The sequence below is a fragment of the Aphis gossypii genome, unplaced genomic scaffold (genome assembly GCF_020184175.1).
Source record: "Aphis gossypii isolate Hap1 unplaced genomic scaffold, ASM2018417v2 Contig00763, whole genome shotgun sequence".
Lineage (NCBI taxonomy): Eukaryota > Metazoa > Arthropoda > Insecta > Hemiptera > Aphididae > Aphis > Aphis gossypii.
The window spans coordinates 13,403-21,311 of record NW_026083270.1 but is presented as its reverse complement, the minus strand read 5'-3'; the positions used below and the strand labels follow the sequence as shown (position 1 = coordinate 21,311).

Here is a 7,909-nt window from a genome sequence, read left to right as displayed (position 1 = left end):
TCAATAATTTTTCTTCGTTTTGCGCCTGAGCTAGATAAAAGTTATCAAATTCTTTTAATTTTAATTGAGAAGGAGTTTTAACTTTGTGTTATTTATTTTCATATACTTCCTCATTTAATTGTTTTTCATCAATTTTCATTCGATCATATAGAGGTTTTACAACGTTCATCCATTTGAAATATCTTGAGGTTTTAGGTTTCCCGTCTGCCTTTAAATTAACTTTAATTGTTTTTAGAATATTATAATATGATTCCATATCTTCATTTTTTTAGGTCATATTTTTTGGTACTTTCTCACATAATAAAGACCAAAGTCCTTTAGTCCAAGGGTAGTAATTATCAAGCAAGCGTAAGTTACCAAATCAAAGTGACAGGAATATCGATATTTTAAAGTGATCATTAACCGAATCATAAATGCATGCCTACGATTGATCATACCGTTGTAGTTTAGGATTAGAAATTAAAAAATTATCGAACGATGAATTTGATCTTTTCGCTATCTCCACACTATGATCAAGGTATTTTTTTTTTTTAGTAGTGTCAGAATAAATAAGTAGTATACATTTGTATGTTCTGCGCACTTTTGACTGCGGAGATTGCAAATTTTTAAGGGGGATTTTTCCCCTCAAACTTTTTTTTCTCCGCTCTACTACAGACTGCGGTGATTTTAAAATTTTTAGGTGGATTTTCCCCCTCAAACTTTTTTTTCTCCGCTGTACCAGTAAAAAAAACACTGATTTTCAAAAACCATAATGTATGTTCTGCGCACTTTTGACTGCGGAGATTGTAAAATTTTAAGGGGGATTTTCCCCCTCAAACTTTTTTTTTCTCCGCTGTACTAGTAAAAAACACTGATTCTCAAAAACCATAATGTTCTGCGCACTTGTTCTGCGGATTTGACTAGGATATTAAGATATAGTTTTAAACAATTATTTTTTCCCCTGTTACACATAAAGTTTAAACAGTGTATACACACTTCAACACTATTTATTTCCCTTGTAAGTTAAACATTCAGGTTACACAATAATTTCATTTTTTTTTTTTTTTTTTAATAAATTATAGATAAAAGTCGTTTTATTGAATTCATTTCAGTTCAGACAGTTCAGTTAATATTCAACCATCGTTCAATCAGGTTCTGTTAGTTTTAATCAAGTTTAATTCATTTAAGTTTTTTTTTTTTTTTTTTATAAAAAATGAATTTTCAACAAATTAACAACAGTTTTTGTTCACTTGTTTCGTTAGTACGAAACAATGCATATCCTACATATCCAGAATTCACTACATTTATATCAAGATTGAAAACATTCAATTTATTTCCGTTGACTTCATCTCAAGATAAATACTCATTAGCTGAAAGCGGTTTTATATATTCAGGGAAAAAAGATATTGTTGAATGTTTTGGCTGCGGTATTATATTGCATCGTTGGGAAAAAGAAGATAATCCATGGATTGAACATTCAAGATGGAATCCGAAATGTGTTTTTGTATTATTATCAAAAGGAAATCAGTTTGTTGAAAATGTAGTAAAAAAATATGGTAAGATTATCGATATTTGTGATTGTGATTGTGGATCAAGGTCATATGATACTGTTGTTTAGTTCATTAACTTTCTATATTTCAATAAAAAAATCTGAATTTAATAAACTTAAATGTGTTAATAACTTATTTAATACCTCGTGAACGTATAGCCTAGTGGGATAACGCGTCTAATTTAAATTTAATATGTTAATGATTTTTAAAAAATGTTTCAGGTTCTATCGAATTAGGTAGGTAAGTATAATAACTCTTTACTGTTTATCCAACTAGACACTATACGTTCACATTTTTTTTCTTTTTTTTTTTCTTTTGTAACCTTACATTTGTTTAGTATATAACATGTATGGATAAACAAAACTTGTTAGTTTGAGCTAAGCTGTCTAGTGATCATATTCATATTTCTAGAAAAAAATACTGTTTACTGTTTTTTTTTTTATTTTATCAATATGAATCCATCAATCGTTGTATCAAATCTGTGTTCGATATTCGTCCTTTTAGTAAGAAGTGTAACCGTTGGACTTCTAGTTAATAAGCAAATTTCAATTATTATATTATTAGAATGTAAATTAACTAAAAAAGTTGTAACGTTAGATCTTGATCAGTGGTGTAAGTTAATGTGCGAAAACAATTTTAATACAATTATCGAAAATTTGCATACTCGTTGTAAACGTGTTAAGATAGCTGATAATTTTTTCTACTCTGTTAATGTAAACCAATCAACTATAGTTTTATATTCTAATGATAATTATATAACATTATCTCATATTGATCTTCATCGTTTGAAACAATTACAACATTGTATTGACTTGTATATTGTTGAAAAACAGAAAAAATTGGAATCATACCAAAAAACGTTTGATACAGCTTATACGTTAATTAAGTCTGACGTAAATGGGTTACCATCATCTTGTCAACGAAACGAATTTACAAATCAATATATTCAAAATTATGATTTCAGCTACAGCAATATACAAAGTGAAGATTGTTCATTTATGTACGAGTTATTACAATTTCATTTTAATTCATTGTCGAACATGATATTACAAGATTTAGTGATGTAATATAAAAAAAGTTTCTTAATTTATTTTAATTTATCGTTCTTGTAAAAAAAAAAAAAAAAAAATGTGAAATTAATACCACTTGTATACTAACTTTCAATATTTTTATTTTTATTTTTTTTTGTTTTTATTTTTATTTTTATTTTAACCTATAAATGAATTATTATTATTTTTTTTTTTATCTATAATAAAAAATAAATATAAATATAAAAAATTTTTTTTTATTAAATAAAATTAATCCAACACCATATCCTATTACATACATTTTATAAGTTTATTTTTTTGGTTTGTGTCTGATTAGCTTCTTGGCGGGATGTCGCATCATTTTGTCGAAAACAGATTGAATGAGCGTCACCATTTCTTTGGCTGTAGTTAAATCATCCGGATGCTGTCCTGTTAAGATATTTTGAGTGAGCATTCAGCATGCTTCCATCTAAAAAAGTTAGGTTAGGTTAAATTACATTTTATTATAAATATTTCACTTTAGTTAAATATATATATTATTTTATTATTATTATTATTATTATTATTACCTATCTTGCAGAGCAACTTTATCAATTTTAGCACATTTATAATGTGCTATAGTCCAGTAATCTACAGCCGTATTGTCTACAGGTGTCTTAACCGTTAATGAACAATCATCCTTTTTTATATTCAAGGTGTTCTCTGCATCGGTTGGTATAGTTGGATCTGTTATTAAATCTAATATTTTGTCTGTATAACAAATAGCAGTGCTCTATAAAATAATAATTAAATTATATTTTTTTACTTTTTCGTAATATGTTATAAATTTATATAACTCACCTTTTTCGTCTTTTTCGATACTGGTTTCTTCTCCGGTTTTACAGCTAACCTTTTCGATGTACCTTTTTTTTGAGATGTTGTTGCAATATTATCCTATAATTAAAATAGACGATAAGCTGATGACGGTTTACAAAATAAATTTTTCATAAAATATTTAATGTCTTTTAATTAAAATAATTATATATTATATTATAATAATAAAAAAAAAAATGAAAATAAATAAAAATTAATGTTTTTTTTTACTTACTTCGGAAAATACAACCGACTCCTCGTCATCGCTTTTAAAGAGTAGCAGGACATTTTTTCAAAATTAAATTAATTTTATTAAAAAAAAAAGTCTAGATTGTAAATCTGTTGAAGTAAACTGAATATACTGTATCGATGAGTCTCTTATATATATATATATATAACCACTTCTACTCCTCCTCTTAAGTTTAAAATAATCAGTTCAGCTAAAACACTAACTAGAATAAAATTTGAAAGGTACGTCTTTTCAATTCGAAAAATAGAATGTAATAACAAGTACAATTTGTATCTAAAAGAATGTAATTGACTTCTACATTTCAATGTCAGATTTGAAAGGTTATATACAATTTAGCAAGGTACGTAAATTTAGCAAGGTAAGATTAAAATTAAATAATTGGTGATAGTAAACATGAAATAGAAACGTACGTATATTTTGGAGACTACGCCGCCCAAAAGTTTAATATAAAAGCGGTTGTGGTAGTATTAAGAATTAGACATACAGCTAGTTCATATGTAGAAATCCTGCATATTATAATATATTAAATAATTGGATTACGAACATAGTTTAAATAATCGTTTATATATATATATATACACACATATATTTTAAAGATTAAAATATGTATTTAAATAATTGGTTATAGTAAAATATGAAATAAACGTATAGTCGAATTTCCTGTTTATCATGACACGTACGTATATTTTGAGGGCTACACCCAAATAGTTTAATATAAAATGGGTTGTGGTAGTATTAAGAATTAGACATACAGCTAGTTCAGTAAAAACACTATGTAGAAATCCGACATATTACATTACTTCATTCCTGTTGCCCTGAGCTGATATTAGTTGGTTAGATTTAGAATAATAAATATTAATATATTAAATAATTGGATTACGAACATAGTTTTAATAATCGTTTATATATATATATATATATATTAAAAAAAAATATGTATTTAAATAATTGGTTATAGTAAAATATGAAATAGAAACGTATAGTCGAATTTCCTGTTTACCATGACACGCACGTATATTTTTGGGGACTACTCCCAAATAGTTTAATATAAAATGGGTTGTGGTAGTATTAAGAATTAGACAAAGTTAAGCTTCACTTACGCATAGACCGATGACATTGTTCTATACTTAACAATACATCGAGCTTGCTTTTATTATTCAGTGAATAAATAACTTTTTTTAAATTTCTTACACATACGACAAAGTGGACTTCGTCGTTGAATCGTGCTGAACCATCTTCACCAAGACCGTTCACTACAACTAGAAGCCAGTATATTTTTTTTTTCAAGCATCTCCACGCTAACAGAAATGTAAGTACTATTACTTTACTACTATTAACTAGCTTTAAATTAAATATTTACTATTATAATTTTCTACTATAAAAAATGATTCCATTTAATAATGGTATTTTACATATTTACACCACAAATAGGTTCATTTGTATCAAAAATATAACATGTATTTGCGTTACATAAATAAATAAATTTTAGTTTTTTTTTTTTTTTTTTTTTACACCACGTTAAAAAAAAAACGAAATGAAATACCTATGTAATTTGTACCAGCCCTAAAATTGAGTATAGTACGAAACATTTTGAATAGTTCAAAAAGATTAGTGTGTAGTACAACATTTAAAAGTATGTCATTTATTATAATAATAATAATATGTTTAATTTTATATCTTCACATTTTTTTTTTTCCAAACCACATATACACAGATACATCGTAAACAATATTTTGTGTTGTTACGTCTTATACACTTAATTTTAGTTATTATTATTTTTTTGTTATAATTAGCTTAGTTATAGTAAATGTACGGTATGTACACGGAATATATTCTGTGGTATATATATATATATATATATATAAACAAAAAATAGTTACTAGCTTTTTCTTTCAGAGTTTAGTTGATATAAATAATTATAAATTATGTTTTATTTTTTTAAAAAAAAAAAAAAATAGTATAATATACTTAACAAGAATTTACTTATTTAATATAATATATAGAGTTTGTTTTACTTATTTATAATTAAAGTATGATTGATTTTATATAGAGTTTTTGTTTTACATTTATTTATAATTAAGTATGATTGTTTTATATACATTTTATGAATTATTGCTAAACAAAAAATTTACTTATATTTATACATTATAATTTTAATAATGTGAACAATGTTACAAATTATAATTTTAGTAAGTACAGATTAGATAATACCCCTTTTTTAAATTTTATTTGGTGTGAATTATAAACTTGAAAAGTGGTACAAATTATTTTTTTTAGATGTGGTGTAAATGAGATATAGTTTTTACATTACCTTTTTTATATTTAAAATAAAAAAATAAACGAATAAATATTTACCTATAATTTCAGAATTATAAAATGGAATCTCCTCAAATCGTTTACCTCCGATCTTTGATTGAAGAATTACATTTGAATGTTTTAGAAAACCAAAAAAGTGTTGATCAAGATGAAGAAAGAAAAAAAATAGATATAAGAGCTTTAAATAAAAAAATTAATAATTTATATAAAAAAAAATAATAGATCTAGTTGAAATAGATAGGTTAAGAAAGGAAAAAAGGGACGTTTTAGATGAGTTTCATTTTTCTTATTATATTGTGAAAAATGTAATAGACGTATACGTTATCGCTCCACAATTTTAAATAATCAACTAGAAGATTTAATAAATAAATAAATTTGTTTAAATAAATCTATTTTTTTTTTAACCTGATTTATTATTATTCTTTTTTTTATACACCTACTTATATAGAAGTATTACTTTGTTCATAATAGCTTTTCCAAAACATAAAAAAAAAAAATGTTTTTTTTTAGAAAATGGATTTACTTAACCATATCTTAATTGAAATTCATCGATTGGATGAAGAAATCGATGATAATGATGAGAAGGAAGTACAAAGTAAACATGAACAAAGAAAACTATAATTTAATCAAAAGAAAAATAAAATATTAAGATATGAAAAATACTTAGCTAAAACACTTTTACAAGATATAAAAAAATAAAAATCTTAAAGAGAATATAATAAATTTGAGAAATGAAATATTACTTGTTAATAAATATTATGATTTGTATGGTTATGTTAGATTTCGAAAACAGACGTTAGCTTATCATCTGCATAGCGATTATTGTACATTATTGGATGATCTAAATTTATTAACAGAATCTTTTTGTTTGAATCTAAAATGATTTTTTTTTTTTTAAAAAAAAAAACTAAGTACTCATTGTTTATTTAAGAATTTTATTTATTTTTTTTTTTTTTAAAATGTAAAACAAATTTATATATATATATATAAATATATTTAATTTATATTATTTTATATATTATAATTTTTTTTTTTATTATTTCAGTCTCATTATGAACAGAATATATACAAAAAACAGCGTATGAACACGATTGGAAGTGGACTTATTGAAATAGAAAGATTTAGAAAAGGTTCAAAAACTTTCGTAATTAAGAACTGTGAAAATTATATAGATTACAAATTATTTTTTACTATATTTTACATGAGTTAATTTTAAAGTTAAGACAATCGTGTATTAAAACGTCGATCAAATTTAATTTACACGTTGACGCTACTTACACACGTCCTATAACACATGATAAACAAGATGTAGCTTTTAAAACTTCGAATGTTTTAGCATGTAATTCATCCGATTTCGCTAGTTTGTTAAACATAAAGTTTGATAAAATATTAGCTGAAGAATCTGAATTTATTGCTAAAGGTTCAGGATGGACACTTGTTTCAATAGATGGGTTACAGTTGAGAATCAATTTAGTAAATCCATTAAAAGGAGGTACATATTTAGATTTACCTAAATTTATACGAGAAAAAAAGGCTATTATAAACGTTAAAAATAAAGATAAATACTGTTTTAAATATTCTATACTACCAAATATGATAAGCGTTCTAATAAATCACGATTTAACCAAAAATATTTTGATTTTCTTGAAAAAAGAGTGGGTTAGATTTTAAATGTATTGATTTCCCAACACCAATAAATCAAATTAAAAAATTTGAACGTTTAAATAATGTTTCAGTTAATGTTTATAGTTTAAATAATAAAGGTACTATTTTCCCTCTATTTATAAATAATAAAGAAGAAAAAAATCATTTTGATTTATTTTTTGTCAATAATCATAAAACATCACATTATTGTTATATTAAAGATTTTTCAAGATTTATTAGAAGTCAGAAAACTAAAATTGTTCTAAATTAATTATTTGTAAGAGGTGTTT

General features: G+C 24.2%; 1 long non-coding RNA gene across 1 annotated transcript; it reads right to left on the bottom strand.

Annotated features, from left to right (window-relative positions):
• Positions 1–2,876: 2,876 nt before the first annotated feature.
• Positions 2,877–3,684, bottom strand: LOC126555248 (uncharacterized). Its single transcript, XR_007606792.1, has 4 exons — positions 3,645–3,684; positions 3,398–3,490; positions 3,127–3,329; positions 2,877–3,026 (listed from the first exon to the last, which is right to left on the bottom strand). It is a non-coding gene; the product is annotated as an uncharacterized LOC126555248 (long non-coding RNA).
• Between the last annotated feature and the right edge of the window lie 4,225 nt (positions 3,685–7,909).